The sequence below is a fragment of the Gopherus evgoodei genome, chromosome 14 (assembly GCF_007399415.2).
Source record: "Gopherus evgoodei ecotype Sinaloan lineage chromosome 14, rGopEvg1_v1.p, whole genome shotgun sequence".
Taxonomy (NCBI): Eukaryota; Metazoa; Chordata; order Testudines; family Testudinidae; genus Gopherus; species Gopherus evgoodei.
The window spans coordinates 29,500,763-29,521,024 of NC_044335.1; positions in this window are offsets into that span (position 1 = coordinate 29,500,763).

The following is a 20,262-nucleotide window of genomic DNA, read 5'->3' on the forward strand; positions in this document are numbered from 1 at the left end:
AATCCATCCCCACACTGCCATGAATGGTCCTGCTCCCTTGGGCTGGCCAACAGCCCGTCTGTGTAAGGTGCTTGGAGAGCTATGGATGAAAAGCTAAGTGCTTATGATTAGCATTATCGATGTGTTTATACATGTGAGGAACTCCACTAAGGAAGCAATAGGAACTGTAACTATTATTTTAATGGGGTTAAATCACAAACTTCATGTTGAATTAACTCTTTAAGAGACTGGAAACACCAGTGATCTCAGGGTGACTGTCCGTCTTGTACTAAGTCTATGCTGGTATTTCTCTGTAGCAGACGGACAATACACTGATGCTTTATTTAGCACTGCTGGAGCAATGTTCTCATGGTTAATGTGTCAGCTAGCTCCTGCTTTGGCTACGTGCTGCTGGATTGTGCGCAAACCTTGTGATGACAGTATGCATTGCCTCACGTTAGCCAGGCTGGCACCGTCGGGTGTGCCAGAGCAGGATAGTTTCCTGAGACCTATTTGTATGCAAAGATCTGTGGCTGCACATTCCCTTTATTCTCACCTGCTCAGCCAGAACCGCAGGACTTTAGCACAGAGACTGAACACATGCCCTGGTCTGTTTCCATTGCCTGAGGTTCTCTCAGTTCTCTTCGAGCACCACTCACACTTTAGTGGATGAATTAACCCATTGGGTTTGCTTTCGAAATGAAATAATCCCCCCCCCTCCCGGCTCCCTGTAATGCACCCCCTGGTGGAGACACCACCGGCAGAGGGCTCACAGCCAGAACCTGACAGCACCTGTGCCACCTGCTAATTTCTGATTCACCTCCCCACAGCTTGACCCTCAGTCATCACTGCAGGAGAAATGTTGGCATAACACACCACCTGGACCAGCCCTGGGATGCTGCACAAAGAGATTGGCAGGTTTCTCACAGAAACAAGCTGCAGCAGCAAATTGACTGAATGACAGAGCTTGTAATACAGCAAGTGCAGCCTCTGCTTGACCTTCTCCATCCCTTTAGCTTGAGCTGACTGGCTTTTCTGAGACTGGGGCAATAATATGAATGGAAAATGGGCAGCAGGTTTAAAACAAATAAAAGGAAGTTCTTCTTCACACAGCGCACAGTCAACCTGTGGAACTCCTTGCCTGAGGAGGTTGTGAAGGCTTGGACTATAATAGGGTTTAAAAGAGAACTAGATAAATTCATGGAGGTTAAGTCCATTAATGGCTACTAGCCAGGATGGGTAAGAAATGGTGTCCCTAGCCTCTGTTTGTCAGAGGTTGAAGATGGATGGCACGAGAGAGATCCCTTGATCATTACCTGTTAGGTTCACTCCCTCTGGGGCACTTGGCATTGGCCACTGTTGGTAGACAGGATACTGGGCTGGATGGGCCTTTGCTCTGACCCTGTATGGCTGTTCTTATATTCTTATGTAAAAGAATGAAAAGTACTTTAAAAAAATGATAACATTGGTTGGTAATTCCAACTGTCCTGAGAAATATGGCAGCTTTGCCTGTGATATATCGAGAGCCTGAAATAATGCTAATTTTTAAAAGCAGGCAGATTTATTCTTTTAATCCGTTACATGGGATTTTCTTCCATGTTGGTTCCTCAACAACAGCTGCATGGATTGCTGCCATTCAATGGTGGGATCTCCTCATGCAGTGGCTATGCCGCTGAGTGAATCGTAGGGCTTGTCTATACAGTGAGTTACTGCACCGACAGCCAGGGTGTGACTCTACAGCTCGCTCTGGCTCACAGTGCGGTAATTTGCCGTGTCGACAAGCCCTGAGTGCACATAACAGCCCATGCTGTGCTGGCTTTTGGATACAGTCCCTGATTTGGCTGTTAGGCCTTGTCTGCATGGGTACGTTTTACCAGTTATACCAGTCATACCAGTATAGTTATAAAGGGGTAGCCCCCACTGTGAGCATTCTTATTCCAGCATAAGCATGACTTTTTTCAGGTTAGCTTAAACACCTTCCTAAGTGACATCAGTTAAAATGCACTTTTCTACTGGAATAAGAGTGGCCTTACAGAGGTTATACTGATACGATGATATCAGTTTAAACGCACATCTTAGCTTATACTAGAAACACTTTCCTGTGCACACAAGGCCTTAGAATGCAGCTACGTTTGAGAGTTTAACTTTTCTTATTTCCAGGAACCTCACTGAAATTGTTTTTTTGACCCCAGCCTGAGTTCCATGTTGTAACAAAACCCAATGAGTTCTGTGTGCTGTCCATGTCCATTACAAAAGTTCCAACCACGTGACAATGGGAACATATCACAGAGTTGGTTTCTTCTAACAGCAAACAAGGAACTTCACTGGAAACAAGGGAAACTGTTATTCCTAAAGCAGTTCTGTCTCTGGCCCTGCTTCATAGCAGATCTTCTTCTGCCTCAAACCTTCCCTTGCCCCTTTCCTGTTCACTTTAGCTACAATCAAAAAACAAAACAAAACAATGCACATATCCTCATACTCTTCAAAGGGGGTAATTGTTCAATTATTTCTTATCCTACAGGGAGATCACATATGGTCCCAGGTGTAAACTGAGCTCATGGTGATTCTTTCAATTTGAAGGTGGTGTTGGGTTAGGACTTTTTCAGGATAGTACTTATCTTTCAGGACAGTATCTTAATCTCAACAACACCCTGTATCATTCAAGAGATTCCAGATTTTATTCCTGTACTGTGGGATTTTCATCAAACATCCTGAAATGTTTTGGGGGCAGCCTAGGCCAGACCTCTCTATCACTAATGCTCTGATCTTTACCTGCAAGCTCGAAATCAGCTCTGAGCTCACATAGAATCATAGAATAGAATCATAGAATATAAGGGTTGGAAGGGACCTCAGGAGGTCATCTAGTCCAACCTCCTGCTCAAAGCAGGACCAATTCCCAATTAAATCATCCCAGCCAGGGCTTTGTCAAGCCTGACCTTAAAAACCTCTAAGGAAGGAGATTCCACCACCTCCCTAGGTAACCCATTCCAGTGCTTCACCACCCACCTAGTGAAAAAGTTTTTCTTAATATCCAACCTAGACCTCTCCCATTTCAACTTGAGACCATCCTTGTTCTGTCATCTGGTACCACTGAGAACCACTAGAACAGTCTAGATCCGTCCTCTTTAGAACCCCCTTTCAGATAGTTGAAAGCAGCTATCAAATCCCCCCTCATTCTTCTCTTCTGCAGACTAAACAATCCCAGTTCCTTCAGCCTCTCTTCATAAGTCATGTGCTCCAGCCCCCTAATCATTTTTGTTGCCCTCCGCTGGACTCTTTCCAATTTTGCCACATCTTTCTTGTAGTATGGGGCCCAAAACTGGACACAGTACTCCAGATGAGGCCTCACTAATGTCGAATAGAGGGGAATGATCACATCCCTCGATCTGCTGGCAATGCCCCTACTTATACAGCCCAAAATGCCGTTAGCCTTCTTGGCAACAAGGGCACACTGTCGACTCATATCCAGCTTTTCATCCACTGTAAGCCCTAGGTCCTTTTCTGCAGCACTGCTGCCTAGCCATTCGGTCCCTAGTCTGTAGCAGTGCATGGGATTCTTCCGTCCTAAATGCAGGACTCTGCACTTGTCCTTGTTGAACCTCATCAGGTTTCACGTTTCTTTTTGCCCAATCCTCTAATTTGTCTAGGTCCCTCTGTATGCTATCCCTACCCTTCAGTGTATCTACCACTCCTCCCAGTTTAGTGTCATCTGCAAACTTGCTGAGAGTGCAGTCAATGCCATCCTCAAGATCATTAATGAAGGTATCCTCTTTTGCAGATGTCAGCAGCTTCCAAGAGCCCAAATACTCTCCCTTCTCCTTTCACGTGGGCAAGAATCAGGCGGTGCATCCAGCACAATCCATGGCAGGCTTTCCAGAGAATTATACTCAGCAGTTTTGACAGCTTAGTCCATTTCCTCCTTTCCAAAGAACAGACCCTTTTTAGAGCCTGCAGGTGCCCTGAAATGACATCACATAGTTGGATGCATAAATTGGGCACAGCTGTGTGATGGCACCAGTACAGAGTAACCTCTGGAAATGGTTATAATCCCATTTAGTGACTTCACAGTGCAGCTGTTTGGGAGGCAAGTAGGAATACTTGCTCACTGGGACCACTTTTATGGCACTAGTCATAATTTTTTTAAAAGCAACTTTAAAATAAATATGACCAACTTGGCTTGTATAACTGCAATAGTGGTAATGGGCTCTGAATCAAAAACAGGTTTCCTAAATCAAGTCCATTCAGTGCATTTGTAATTTTATTTGGCCGCAGTGAATAGCAAGCTCAGATAAAATGGATTTTACAGGCTGTGTGAGAAGGAATGTTAGCAGATGGGAGGGAACGAGAATAAGGACCAGATCCTGCAACGTATGCAGATCCCCATAGGAACTCGGCAATAACAGGTCCTAATGGTGACTTAAATGGAGGAGCTGCCAAGCTTCCACCCAAATACTTAATAATGGCCAAAGTTGTGTGTATACAGAGACTTCTGTACAGGATGGTGAATAGCCCAGTCACAGTACCAGCTACCTGTGCTCTCCCTCCTGCGCTAGTAGAACTGGATTGAGGGAAAGTCACCAAAACTCAAACCCTGGGGCTCTGCCCTTGAATTTTGTTTCTTTTCAAATATGTGATTGGAACTGACACACAGCATTGGTGGGTTGAGTGTGAGGAGGCCTAGGTCCTAGGCTGCTAATTGATATTCTACCGTGATAAGAATGAGAGCAGGGCAGGGAACCAGCTGGTACTAGAGAGGGCCCCAGGCTGCAGAGTCCAGATCTGGGGCTACACTTTGCCAAAGCCTGGAGGTGCTGAGATCCAGAGTGGAGGGATGGAGGGTGCAGTTCCCATCTGTGTAGAGAGCCAGCACAAACCCATGTGTTGCTGAAGCCCATAGGTTTCTCCTGGGTCTGGCACAGGGTGAATGTTACCCCAAACGCACGGGAAGACCAAAGGAAGATTTGATCTTAAGGCATCTTTCGTTATGTCTGTAACCCAGTGACTACTCCCTCAGCTTACCTAGAGGCGTGGCCTTGTAGAGGGCTTGGACGGCTTCCCATTGGTTGCTGTGGGCTTAGGCTCAGCCTCCAGTGCTAGTTGCTTACTGACCCTGCTTATAATTGTGCCATCATGGCTGAGAGTGAGTTTATTCATGCAGCTCCTGCCAGGCAGGAGAAACGGCCTATGCCTCTCTGCCTTGTTCACTCTCCAGCTACAGGTGAGTGAAAAGCTGCCCTCCCTCTCTCCCTTCCTTCCTCGGCTGTCCTTCCACCATTTCACCAGAGTCCTGTCACTGGTTTGAGTGCTGGAGTTATAGCAGTGTTTCTCAAACTGGGGTCACCGCTTGTATAGGGAAAGCCCCTGGCGGGCTGGGCTGGTTTGTTTACCTGCCCCGTCTGCAGATCTGGCCAATCGTAGCTCCCACTGGCCACAGTTCACTGCTGCTCTGGGCCAATGAGGGCTGCTGGAACTGGTGGCCAGTAAGTCCCTCGGCCCGCGCCGCTTCCAGCAGCTCCCATTGGCCTGGAGCAGCCAACTGTGGCCAGTGGGAGCCACGATCGGCCAGACCTGCAGAGAGGTCAGGTAAACAAACTGGCCCGGCCTGCCAGGGGCTTTCCCTACACAAGCGGCGACCCCAGTTTGAGAAACACTGAGTTATAGAGAGATGTTTATGAAAGACTGTGATTTGGAGACTCTCCCACATAAGGGACTGCGTCATGAGTGTAGGAATTTGGAGACCTGCCCTTGAGGTGAGGTTTGGCAACACCGCATGCCTGTGTGCAACATTTCCCTAGAGACCGCTCCTGTTCGTTTTATTAAAGTTTTATTCCCTTCTCATTCCCTGCTTTACATAATGAACCCCAAGATCATTACAGGAGCATGCTTTAGATAACAGACATTATGCAAAAAAGAGCCCAATCCTCCAAATACTTCCTGCCACTGTTGTGTTTACTCCCATGAATAACCCTATTGACACCAATAGAAAGCCTTCCAGTACTGAACGCTGTGCGGAGGAGCAAGTGCAGGTATTAATAATGTTATTTCACATTTATATTGCAGCAGATTGGCCCCCATTTTTCTAATATAAATTATTAATATCATTATTATTACCACAGCACCTAAGAGCCCTAATCATGCAACAGGACCTCATTGTGCAAGGCACTGTACCCACACTGAACAAAATGGGGTTCCTGCCCCATAGAGCTTACCTTATGGCTGTGATGGCTGCCACCAAGGCTTATGAGTGCGTGTTGAGCCTGGAACCATTGTCACCAGAAGCACAGGCCACCCCCAGCTCTTGAGCTAAAGGAGCATCTCTGTTAGCTGGTAGCAGTAGCCAGTGTTAGGCACCTGAAATCTATGCAATTACAGGAGGCCCTGAGGGGGCCCTGAAAGCCAGATCTGGCTTGAAGGATCTTCTGTTCAGCCTGCTGGATGGCATCATCTCTGTCCTGCTCCCTGCTGGAGGCTCTGCTGCAAGAATGGCCCCACTCCGCATATCCAGCTTCATCCTGGGCTTCCAGAGGCTTCAGCACCTGTGCTCCCCTGCCCAGTGCCGACTGCAATATTCCCACACTGACCCATGAGCAGCACCTTATCACCGGCTCAGCAGGTGCTCTGCGGCCATGAGGGAAAGGAGGGATGCCTGGCAGTCAGAGAGCACAAGGGCTGGAGCAGCCAGGATCTTGGGGCCAGCGTGAGGCAGGTAGCGGGGCCGCCTTTACAGGCAAGGCCCCAGGTGGGAGCAGGAGGGAACAGCTGATGCTCAGCAGGACAAATGGAAGGATCTCACCAGTAGTCTCGGGCCCCTGTGCTCACCTGCTTGGTGGCCCTTTTCCTTCCCCTATAAAGCATCCTCTGAGCCAGCAGGTGCTGGTGCCGGCCCCAGGTGGGGGTGCTCAGAGGAAGGCCAGCGCAGGGAAGCTGCAGCCCAGGTCTGTGCAGGGGAGCTCAGGGGCCGCAGCTACTGGGAACCCTGGTGGGAAAGAAGCCAGAGCAGAGTAGTAGGGCTGGACAGTGAAGCTCCTACATGGGAGCAGGAACCAGGCATGGGCAAGGGGAGGCAGGGACAGGACGGACTCTGGATGGATTCATTCCTTGCTTCACTGGGTCTCTCCCAGCTCCCCCACTGCACTCATCTTCCTCCCAGTCCCAGCTCTGCCCACTCCAGCTGTACAAGTAGGGGCCCTGGAACTGAGCTTTGCAGGCCTCGCCCCCCCAGGACAAACAGTGCCACTGGCAACAGCAGGCTCCTATCCTCTGTGTGGTATAGACACTAGCTAGAGACAGCTAGTGTGTGTCACCTCCTCCTACTCTGAAGAGCCGCATCTGTGCAGCTGGCTGCCAGGCCCTAGAGAAGCCAACCTGTGGCAAATGAAGAAGTGGTTCCCAGAGCCGATAGTGGGGAGCAGTGGGACTCAGAGGGGCTAATCACTCTCAAGGGCTTATCACTGCTATGACAGCTGGTGCTGCAGCAGTAAAACCATGTGCTGGGAACCTCATCTTGCAGTGACTTTGATGAGGTTTTTTGCACATAGTTGTACAGCGTTAAATCCAAACAAAGTGTTTGGGCTGTGGATATCCCAGGTGCAGCTGCAAAGATTCAGGGACCAGCCCCCAGTTCTGGGTATTTAGTGGTTTATTTAGTGATCTATCAAGAGTCAGTTTCAAGTTGCAAGGTTGTTGTGTTCCATCCCACAAAATTATGACCAGAGAGGGCATAAAAACAGCCATCCCTTCAAAATATGGTGACCCTGCAAATAGCCCCAAAGGAACGAACCAGTGAATAAAAAAGGATCAGAAATGAAGAGAGAGAGAGAGAGAGAGACAATGAAAAGACTGATAACATTGTGCCAAGCTGTTTGCTTACTCTTGGCAGAATGATATTTCCCTAGCAATATCACTTGTACTTTTCATTAGTCATTTGTGACCTTTTACTTCCATAATCAAACAAGACAACCTAACACTTAAATCTGAGCATTTAGGTTTGACATTTACAATTGGTTCTCAAGTTAGAGAGACCAAATGAAAATTTCTAGGCAGATAGCATGCTGTGGGGACAGATGAATCAAATAATTCATTTGCTGAATAACACATGTGTCAGCCCTATTCAGCCATTGGGATCTGACTGAATAATATCAGCTGGTATTTGTACTATAGTGGTTGTCATTAAAAAGTCAATATTCTTCTGGAGTTACTACTGCACAGAGGTATCTGAGATCCCAGAGAAATTTCCTATTTTGTGTACACGGAAACTGTATTTGGCATTTGATTAAAGTGAAGCACAGCTGATATTATCAAGGAGATAGCATTGTGCCAGTGACTAGAGAAAAAGTTTTGTTAAACACAAAAGGCTTGATTTAGCAGCAGTAACGTTCTTTCTGATTCAGTATAGAGTGAGTTTGAACCCCACACATTGATAGCACAAGTAGCTATATTATTAATATGTAATCATTAACGCATTGATCCTCACACTATATCAGTTTCAGTTGCAAGCCTATGCACATTACTTGCATTCATCCTGGCAAGTAGGGAGGTGCTATTATCCTTATTTCACAGATGAGAAACTGAGGCACAGGGAGACCAGGGCCAGATTTTAAAAAGGTATTTTGGTACCTGAAGATGCAGATTGGTGACTAGTGGGGTTTCATTTAGGCACCTAACAACTACCATTGATTCCAAGGAGAGTTAGTTCCCTAGATGCTTTTGAAAATCCCACTGGATGCCTAGCTGTATCTTTAGATACCTAAACAGTTTTACAAGCCTGCCCTGTGTGACTTGTCCAAGGTCACACAAGATGGCTATGGCAGAGAAGCCTTGAGCCCTGGTTTCCAGAGCCCAGGTACCCAACCCTAACCAGTAGGCTGCTGAGCACAGGACTGCTGAAAATGTCAGCCTTTACATAGAGCATATCATAAAATTGCTCCAGTCTGCTCATGGACACTAACGGCACCATCGCAATTTTGAAAGGAATAGGTGTGTTTATGCTGGTTTCTTGGGAGCTACTCAGATGTGTGGTGATGGGCATAATAGAAGGTCATAGTCGGAATAAAATATTGCATAGAAATTCCAAGTCAGTAATCACATTCTGCGTCTACTGGTTCCATCAGCACTTCAGTTGGATACAGGAGTCTGCTTCACTTCCTGTCCTAAAATGTTGCATTGTGTTGCTGTGCATAGTTGAGTTTCAGCCAAAACTCTCTTACCCCAGAGGCGGCTGCATTTCAATAGCAGAAAAAGAGGATCTTGTGTGCTAAACTTGAAATTTCCACGCACAAACTTTGTTAATTTAAAGCTGCAAAGAACAAGTGAAAACAAATTACCCCTTGCCATTACATATACTATGTTACCACATTGCACACAGTAACGTTAAAAAAGAAAAAATCAATTGAAAGCTGAGATTACACTCAGTTCTAACAACATCTGTAACACCCAGTTCACACAATGAGCTTTTAACAGCAACATTTTCACTGATCGCCCTTTGCGTAATCTTTACTCTGCCTACACAGCCTTTGTAATGTTAAATTTGGAGCAATGAGTACATTTCTATATTTAAAACCTGGGGAATAGAAAATGTGACTTCTGGCAGCAGTTGTTATATCCATATTTGCTCTGTATTATTAGTAAGTGTGATGGTCATTTACAGCACTAACTATTGCTGTTCTAATGTAAGGGACATAATTTTACGATCTTGCATATGAGTTAGGATTAGCATTTGTTCATGCAGCAGTTTTGTGGCTAGCAGCATTTTCCTAAGTAGAGGTACATGGAATTATTTTGCTCAGAGGGATAAAATTGCTGTCTGAGTAATATTCCTATAGTCTCGAATTGGTGTGGTTGCATTGCTTTTTAGGATTGTTTGTGGTGGAACAAAAGGCCAGGATTTATAAAAATATGAGTATGAAGAAGACTGAAACATTAAAATGTGTATGTACAGCTATGAAACAGGGTTGTGCCATGGCTTGACAGTTTGTAGTAATGTTCCCACAAAGTTTGAACCTACAAAAGGGGCCAAGGGCGCACATGTGGGTACAGCTCTCCCACCTGAGTGTCTTTAGGTGCAAACAGGTAGTTAAAAGCGCAAGTTTTCATATTTTGCACTCACAGTCCGTTTACTGGTATAAATTGCACCCAAAAAAGGGAGAGCTCTCACGTGAAACTAGACTTATCAATTTAGGAGCATCTGCAAACTCAAGCTCACTCTAGAATTGACCACCCCTGCCTGGAATTGTTTGCAACGCTAAGGGAAAGTTGCATAAAACAAAATCCAACACAAACTAGGTGCCATTGAAAAACATCCCCACAGCGCAATACATGGAGTATTTCCGATACTGAGAGTACAAAATGCCTCAGTTATTGCAGTGAACTTAGCTACTACAGCCAATTAATTAATTTTTTGATTGTCACTTGCCTATATTTTCCTCCTCCTTCCTCTGTTTATGACAAATATGTTTCCTTTCTTTCGCCTTCTCCTTATTGGGCCTGTCTGCTGATGTATTAGACTCCTAGCTTCCATCTCATGTGTGTGACATCTCCATGGCAACAGATTGTGATGTGAAATTGCATGAGTAACACAAGAAATGAGTCATGAATAACCCTTTTCTCCCCTCTATATTAAAGGCAAATCAAATTTTTGGTGAAATATGTTTTAATATGTGACATTGTCAAGGAGATTGTGATACAGTCTAGCACTGTGCATATAATAGAGACTTCCTGGTGAATCAGCTGCTGGGGGTGCGCCTTTTGTTTGGAATCGAAATAAAACCAATTTTCATATCGACGGGAATAGGGTCTAGTGGTCAGAGTCGGGGACTGGGAATCAGGATTTCTGGGTTTTACTCCCGGCTCTTTCACTGACTGGCCGTGCCTCAGTTTCCTCCTCTGTCCATGGAGGACATAGTGTTGGCACGCCTCACAGCGCTGCTGGCTGAGAAGATGAATGAGCTGTTTGTTAAGCACCGTACAATTCTGTTCCCATTGTGAGCGGAAAACGTCTCCAGACTTTGGTGTGTTATCATTCTCTCTATAACAAGTTGAACCTAAATCCTGGATCTGAGCAGCCCTGAACTTTAGGGGGAATGGCAGAGCTGTAGCTAACTCTTATGGTTCAGGCCCATTTCTAATTATGCAGTTTCCAGCAAGGTAGTCAGGCCCTTCTCCTGATCCCCATCCCTCCAGAAGCCTTCCCCAGTAGAGCAAACCCACCTAGGGAGGTGTGGAGCATGCAGCATTTGTTCCCAAAGGTTTGGATGAATATCCTGAACTTCCCCAATATACTCACAGTTTTTAGGAAAATATTTTGGGCTCACTGTGCTTGGGGAGCCATATTAGCTCTGCTGAGCCTCCTGGAGCCTCAATCCAGCAAAGCAGGCAGACCGCTGGTCAGTGCACGCCTAATACAAATCTGCCTGCAAGAAGTGGAGGCATTTATGCCACATGGCTGGCACCCCACAACCTTCTTCCTTTGGTCCCCAGGGAGACAGAAGGAAGAGCCTCTTCCCCTGGCCTCCAGAATGTGGGGTGAGGAGATCACAGCTGATCATCCTCTGGGAAGAGGGTAAGCTCCTGTCATAGTATAATTCCCAGATCTGAACCTTAGCGTCCAAAATATGAGCACTAGCATGAATTTCCCTAAGCTTAATTACCAGCTTAGATCTGATATGCTGCCACCAATCAGGATTTAGGTAGAGCACCTGATAGACTCTGGTCTCCCCCAAAACCTTCCCTGGGGACCCCAAGACCCAGATTCCTTGAGTCTCACAACAAAGGGGAATAAACCATTTCCCTTCCCCCTCCTTTCTTCCTCCCAGCTCTTCCCACCCTGGGTATACTAGGAGAGAGAGACAGATTCAAGCTCTGTGAATCTAACACAAAGAGGAAATTTATCCTTCCCTTCTCTCCACCAATTCCCTGGTGAGTACAGACTCAATTCCCTTGAGCCTCAACTGGGGAAAAAATCAAACAAGTCTTAAAAAGCAAAACTTTTAATAAAAAGAAGGGGAAAAAAAGTACAAGTTATCTTTGTAATTTAGATGGTAAATATTACAGGGTCTTTCAGCTTATAGACAATAGAAAGAAAGCTTTCTCCAGCAGAAATACAATTTAAAATACTTTCACCCAAATACCCATTAAAACTCTACCAGCCAGATACACAGTTGCAAATACAGAAAAACAATTAAAAAGACTAAACTGTCTTTCTACTTTTGTACTTACAAAATTGGAACAGAAGATTAGAGAGCCTGTAGGTATGTGTGGTCACTCTCAGAGCCTAGAGAGAACAAAGCAAAACCCAAAACTACAAACAAAGGCTTCCCTCCACCGAGATTTGAAAGTATCTTGTTTCCTGATTAGTCCTCTGGTCAGGTGTTTTTTTGGTTCCCTGTTTGTTAACCCTTTACAGGTAAAAGAGACATTAACCCTTAACTATCTGTTTATGACAGCTCCCCTGCAGTCCCTTCTTTTGGCCTCCATTGGGTGGGGAGGAAGAAGATTTTTGTGTGTCAGCCCCCCACTTCAGACCTCTGGGGAGAAGGTCCCAGTTCTGGTGTCCTGCTCTCTGCACTGTGTAAAGAGGGGGAAGGAAGGGAGAGAACAGCCTCCTGATGTACAGGGGTGACATGTGGAGTAGTCTGAGTGTTCACACAGCTACTCAAAAGCCTCATCGAGAGGGAGGCTACTCCAGTGGTTAGGACGTGAGCCTAGGATTTAGGAGCACCAGGTTTGATTCCTTGCTGTACCACAGACATCCTGTGTGATCATGGGGCCTCAGTTCCCATTCGTAAATGGCAATAATAGCACTGCCCCCGCCCCTCCAGGGGGCAGTGTGAGGATAAACACATTCAGGATTGTGCAGCAGTTTGAGATCTGCTGCTTTAAAAGTGCTATGTAAGAGACAGCTATTACTATTATGGGCTTGAGGCAGCTCCTTCGGGTGACCTATTTCCCATTCATAGTCAAGGAATGGGTGATGCCCTCACACTGCCCAAAGGTTCCCCACAGATTCCTTGACCCTTGATTTCCCCCCATGGAACGCAGACCTTGAGAAATAGCTTTTACCATCCATCCTGCACTAATTGGGATGTCCTGGAAACCCAGAGGTATATTTATGGCAGCTGGAAGGGCAACAGTGACACTGAATTATGAAGCGATCTCTTCTGCATATGCAGCCCCCTGGTGAGTGTGTGTCACTGGTCCCCTTCAGGACTGGTCCCTTTCAGGGCCTTATCCACCAGGGTATGAGTCTGTTGCAATGTTAGCTAGGCAGCCTTAGCTTTTCAGCTCAGCTGTAGCTGTTCATGCTTTTACCCTTGCAGGTCCCTGGTTTAATGGCCACGGTGGTGGCCATAGGCACCGACTCCTTGGGGGCTCCAGAGCCGGAGCACCCATGAGGAAAAATTAGTGGGTGCTTTGCACCCACCAGCAGCCAAGCTCCCCGCCCCGCCTCATCTCCTCCTCTGTCTCCTCCCCTGAGTGCACCGCAATCCCACTCCTCTGCCTACCTCCCAGAGCTTGCTGCCAAACAGCTGGAGCAAGCTCCAGGAGGGAAGAGGAGGAGCAGGAATGTGGCACACTTAGGGGAGGAGGCGGGAAAGAGGCAGGGCCATGGCGGGGACTTTGCGGAAGGGGTCAGAATAGGGGCAGGGAGAGGGCGGAGTTGGGGCAGGGACTTTGGGGAAGGGTTGGAATGGGGATGGGAGGGAGCAGGGCAGGGGTGGAGTCGGGGCAGGGCCAAGGGGAAAGAGGGGTTGAGCACCCACCGGCGCCAGAAGAAGTTGGTGCCTATGGTGGTGGCCATCACACATACAAGGGCTGGACTTACTGTTCACCTTCTTCTCACCACCCCTGGACACAGGGGTATCAGACTGGTGCCAGTGGGAGCCTGCAGGAAACTCAATGCAGTAGCAGTTGTGAAATCCAGGTGGGTATCTTCCCGGGAAACCAGTGGGGAGGCAATTCAAGGACACTGAGAATGCAATGGTGCATATGTGGAATTTCCTCAGTTGCTCCTGTGGCCAAGCTACCAAGAGCGCCTTCGCAATCCCGCACTGCATTGTTCCTCTCCTTTCTGAGAAGGAATGGTCCTAATCTCTGGGAGGTTTAAAGGGCTGAAAGTCTTAAAGGGAGAGACATTATAGTCTGGCATACTGTCTCTGAAAATATAGCACAAACATTTGTCCATTCTGTGTCTTTCAGGTTCCTTAGCCTCACATGATCATATATGGGATCCACAGAGATTAAGACCCTGATGCAGCAAAACTCTTAAACACATGCTTATGCGTAAGGATATGAAAAATCCCATTGAAATCAGTGGGACTACTCAAATGCTTATATTTATGGATGTGTTCAAGTGGCCTTGCTTCATCAGAGCCTATAACACTGGAAAATTACATCCTGCCTTGTAATGCAATATCAGATTTTTACACAGAATATGAGTTTTACATATGTAACGCTAAGTTTGCTTTTTATGTTTTCATAAATTCATAGATTCCAAGGCCAGAAAGTACTACTGTGATCATCTAGTCTGACCTCCTGTAGAACACAGGCCGGAGAACTCCCTCAAAATAATTCCTAGATCTTTTAGGAAAATAGCCAATATTGATTTTAAAATTGCCAGTGCTGGAGAACCCATCATGACGTTTGGTAAATATTTCCAATAGTTAATTACCGAGATTCCAAAGTATAGAGTAGCACCATTGGAAAGGAAGGAGTGGGCAAGACCAATTCCAGTGGCATCCTTCTACTCAGCAAATGCCAGAGGATGACCTTGTAATCACAAACACAGTCTTCAGACAAAGCAACAAGTACAAAACAACTTGGCAACACCCCCATTCAAAACAAAGGCACCTCCTAGACTGTCATTGTAAGAACACAGACTCTTGAGATGTCCAAATCACCCGTGTCATGAGAGGAGCCAACGATTGCTAGACAGACCACCCCGGTGAGGTCAGTCATGTCCATCAGGGTTGCAGTGAAACATAGAAAGCAATCCAAATCACACAGACGGCAATACAACATCCAAAGACTGCAATCCTCAGTGCACCAAGAGAACTTCCAAGCACTCCTTAGTGAAAAACTCGCCGTATGCACACCTGGAAATGACAACACAAGTGTCGAAGAAGACTGGGAAGCCCTAAAACAGACCATCCATGAGGCTTGTGAGGAAACCATCTGCCTTGCTATCCACTGCCATCAGGACTGGTTTGACAACAGCAACACTGAGATTGCAGCCCTTTTGGATCAGAAGAGAAAGGATTTCTATGACTGGCAAAGCCATCTATCATCCAGTCAGAAGCAGAGCTCTTTCCATCAGCTCAAAGATGAGGTTCGAAGGAGGATCCGAGAAATCAAAAACAAATGGTAGGAGGACAAAGCAAAAAAAATCCAAGCATTCACTGACAGACGTGATATGCAGAGCTTTATTTTGTGAGACAAAGACCCTGTATGGACCAAGCTCATGTGGCCTCACACTTCTGAGATCCAAAGATGGTAGTACCCTTCTTAGAGATAACGAATCCACCAAAGAGCACTGGAAGGAACACAACCAAAAGCTTCTAAATCAAGAATCGACTGTGACTGACGACACCATCGACTCCATCCCTAAGCACCCAATCTGGGAAACGCTTGCCAACCCCCAACACCTGAGGAGGTTCGCAAAGCAATTAAACAAATGAAGAACAATAAAGCACCATGTCCCGATGGCATACCAGCCAAAGTACGGAAAGTAGGGGAGAGAAACACTGACTAACAAGCTTCATTTGTTGCTCCTCAAAATCTGGTGCACCAAAGAAATCCTCACTGACTTACGTAGTGCTAATATTGTTACCATTTTCAAATAAGGAGACAGGGCCAACTGTGGCAACTATCGAGACATTGCCCTCCTTTCCATCGCTGGAAAGACTCTTGCTGGAATCTTACTGAATTGCCTACTCCCTCTTGCAGAGGAACTACTTCCAGAGTCCCACTGCAGCTTCAGACCATGACATGACACCACCAACATGATTTTTGCAGCCAGGCAGATCCAGAAAAAATGTCAATAACAACACCAGGAACTGTATAGGGCCTTTATCAATGTGACCAAAGCCTTTGACTCTGTCAACTGTGAGGCTCTGTGGAAAATCCTGTCAAAGTTTGGCTGCCCAAGCAAATTTATCACCAATGTCAGACTCCTCCATGACCAGATGACTGTGTCCATCCTATGCAGTGGCTCTACCTCTGAGCCCTCTGTCATCCAAACTGGCATAAAACAAGGCTGTGTACTGGCACCCACCCTTTTCTGCATTTTCTTAGCAGCTATGAAAACATTAACCCAAGCCCATCTACCTCAGGGCATTGGCATCCAATATCAGACTGATGGTAACATCTTCAACCCTTCTTGTCTCCGTGCCAGATCTAAAGTAATATCAGCAACAATAACCAAACTCTAGTAAGCAGATGACTGCGCTGTAGTTGCACACTGAAAGGAGGATCTACAAACAGCCCTTAATTGCTTATCTGAAGCTTACAAAAGTCTACGGCTAACTCTGAACATCAGCAAAACAAAAGTTCTCCACCAGCCAGCTCCCGGTCAATCATCAGATCCAGCAAGGAAGATTTACATTGACAGAGAAGACCTGGAAAATGTAGAACACTTTGCCTGCCTTGGCAGCCATCTCTCACAGAGGGCAGACACAGACGTCGAGATTCAACACAGAATCCACTGTGCCAGCCTTGCGTTTGGCAGACTATCTCGCCGGGTGTTCAATAATTACGACATCAGAACACACACTAGACTTAGTTTATAAAGCGGTGATAATCCCAACTCTCCTCTATGGCTGTGAGATTTGGGTGACCTATAGAAAACACCTGAAAAATCTGGAACGCCAGCACCTGCACTTTCTTCAGAAGATCCTCAACATAAAGTGGGAGGATCATTGCACTAATATCAGCGTCCTCACAGAGGCCAGCATCTTCAGTGTTGAGGCCCTGATTATCCAGCACTAGCTGAGGTGGAGCGGGCACTATGTGCCCATGCCTGATGTATGCTTACCAAAACAACTGCTGTATGCTCAACTCACTAACAGAAAAAGGAAATGGGGAGGCCAAAAGAAACACTTTAAAGACATCCTCAAGAAAAATATAAAGAGATGTGGCATTGACACCACACTCTGGGAGATAGCAGTCCAGGACAGGTATAACTGGTGAAGACATTTTAGAGAAGGAGGAAAATCGCCTTGCCCTGGTCACAGAAAAATGGCAGAAAAGAATGGACAGATGACTGTCATGTAGTAATTGTGGTCCAGCCCTGACTTCCAACACCACCTGCAATGTCTGCCCACAAGCCTGCAGCTCAAGGATTGGCTCCTCAGTCACTAAAGGACTCATACAAAATAAAACCTATGAAAGAGATTATCCTCGACCTCGAGGGATTGCCGACGACTCTTACTGTTAAAAATGTACACCTTATTTCCAATCTGAATTTGTCTAGCTTCAGCATGTAGCCACTGCACTGTGTTAGACCTTTCTCTGCTAGACTGAAGAGCCAATTATTAAATATTTGTTCCTCATGTAGGTGCTTACACAAGTCACCGGTTAACCTTCTCTTTGTTAAACTGAATCGAAGTTTAAATTGCCTAACCATGGACTTCTGCTGGAGAGAATGAAGTAGAACTGGAGGTTTTGCTCCAGATCCCCAGAGAGATTTCAAATTTAGGTGCCTAAATACCTTTGAGAATCTGGGCCTTTGACCATACGTCCTGCTTTTGTTTCACAGTGAAAAGGTACAATTCCAATTCAATCTAACACCAGGATTGGGTTTTCTGAAGTAATGAAAATGCTCTTTCCCACCTTTTACAACATGTATTATTTGATACCAGAGTGATTATAGATCCTGAGTGGAAATCTACCAGCAACATCACTATTAATAAATAGTTTAATAAATCATTGTATCTCCTCTCCACTGACTATCTTAAATGGATACCAGTTTTCATTACATAAACAGCTTTTATATAAGCCATTAAATCACTCAATTTTACACCTCACCGGTATAATTGCACACTGTTCTCTTTTTTCATTTTTTTTTCACTGTTGGTCATTTTTTCTTTAATGTGGGTATTGTATATTTGTATCTTCTGTGTTCTTTTGAAAATTTTGGGACCTTTCTGTATTATTCCACTTTAACTGATTTCATACTTGCACCTATTTCCAATTAAAAGACAAGCAAATCAATGGAAGAAATACCCATCTAAAGAATATGGCAAGTAATAAGCCAGACTATCTGACCCAGACTGGACTCTATGGAAATGAACATAAGACCAGCCATACTGGGTCAGACCAAAGGTCCATCCAGCCAAATATCCAGAGACCAATGTCAGGTGACCCAGAGGGAGTGAACCTAACAGGCAATGATCAAGTGATCTCTCTCCTGCCATCCATCTCCACCCTCTGACAAACAGAGGCTAAGGACACCATTCCTTACCCATCCTGGCTAATAGCCATTAATGGACTTAACCCCCATGAATTTATCCAGTTTTCTTTTAAACCCTGTATAGTCCTAGCCTTCACAACCTCCCCAGGCAAGGAGTTCCACAGGTTGACTGTGCGTGAAGAAGAACTTCCTTTTATTTATTTTAAACCTGCTGCCCATTAATTTCATTTGGTGGCCCCTAGTTCTTATATTATGGGAACAAGTAAATAACTTTTCCTTATTCACTTTCTCCATACCACTCATGATTTTATATACCTCTATCATATCCCCCCTTAGTCTCCTCTTTTCCAAACTGAAAAGTCCCAGCCTCTTTAATCTCTCCTCATATGAGACCCATTCCAACCTCCTAATCATTTTAGTTGCCCTTCTCTGAACCTTTTCTAAAGCCAGTATATATTTTTTTGAGATGAGGAGACCACATCTGTACGCAGTATTCAAGATATGGACGTAACATGGATTTATATAAGGGCAATAAGATATTCTCTGTCTTATTCTCTATCCTTTTCTTAATGATTCCTAATATCCTGTTTGCTTTTTTGACTGCCGCTGCACACTGTGTGGACGTCTTCAGAGAACTATTCACGATGACTCCAAGATCTCTTTCCCGACTAGTTGTAGCTAAATTAGTCCCCATCATACTGTATGTATAGTTGGAGTTATTTTTTCCAAGGTGCATTACTTTACATTTATGCACATTGAATTTCATTTGCCATTTTGTTGCCCAATCACTTAGTTTTGTGATCCTTTTGAAATTCTTCACAGTCTGCTTTGGTCTTAACTATCTTGAGGAGTTTAGTATCATCTGCAAACTTTGCCACCTCACTGTTTACCTGTTTCTCCAGATCATTTATGAATAAGTTAAATAGGATTGGTCTTAGGACCGACCCTTGGGGAACACCACTAGTTGCTCCTCTCCATTCTGAAAATTTACCATTTATTCCTACCCTTTGTTCCCTGTCTTTTAACCAGTTCTCAGTCCATGAAAGGACCTTCCCTCTTATCCCATGGCAACTTAATTTATGTAAGAGCTTTTGGTGAAGGACCTTGTCAAAGGGTTTCTGGAAATCTAAGTACACTATGTCCACTGGATCCCCCTTGTCCACGTTTGTTGACCCCTTCAAAGAACTCTAATATATTAGTAAGACATGATTTCCCTTTACAGAAACCATGTTGACTATTGCCCAACAATTTATGTTCTTCTATGTGTCTGACAATTTTATTCTTTACTATTGTTTCAACTAATTTGCCCAGTACTGAGGTTAGTCTGTAATTGCCAGGATCACCTCTAGAGCCCTTTTTAAATATTGGCGTTACATTAGCTATCTTCCAGTCATTGGGTACAGAAGCTGATTTAAAGGACAGGTTACAAACCATAGTTAATAGTTCTGCAATTTCACATTTGAATTGTTGCAGAACTCTTAGGTGAATGCCATCTGGTCCCGGTGACTTGTTACTGTTAAGTTTATCAATTAATTCCAAAACCTCCTCTAATGATGCTTCAATCTGTGACAATTCCTCAGATTTGTCACCTACAAAGGATGACTCAGGTTTGGGAATCTCCAAACATCCTCAGCTGTGAAGACTGAAGCAAAGAATTCATTTAGTTTCTCTGCAGTGACTTTATTGTCTTTAAGTGCTCCTTTTGTATCTTGATTGTCACTGGTTGTTTAGCAGGGTTCCTGCTTCTGATGTACTTAAAAAACATTTTGTTATTACCGTTTGAGTTTTTGGCTAGCTTTTCTTCAAACTCCTTTACCAGAGGATAAAGACTATCCCATCTTACTTGACAGAAAATAAAGATGCAACTGATATGGACATAA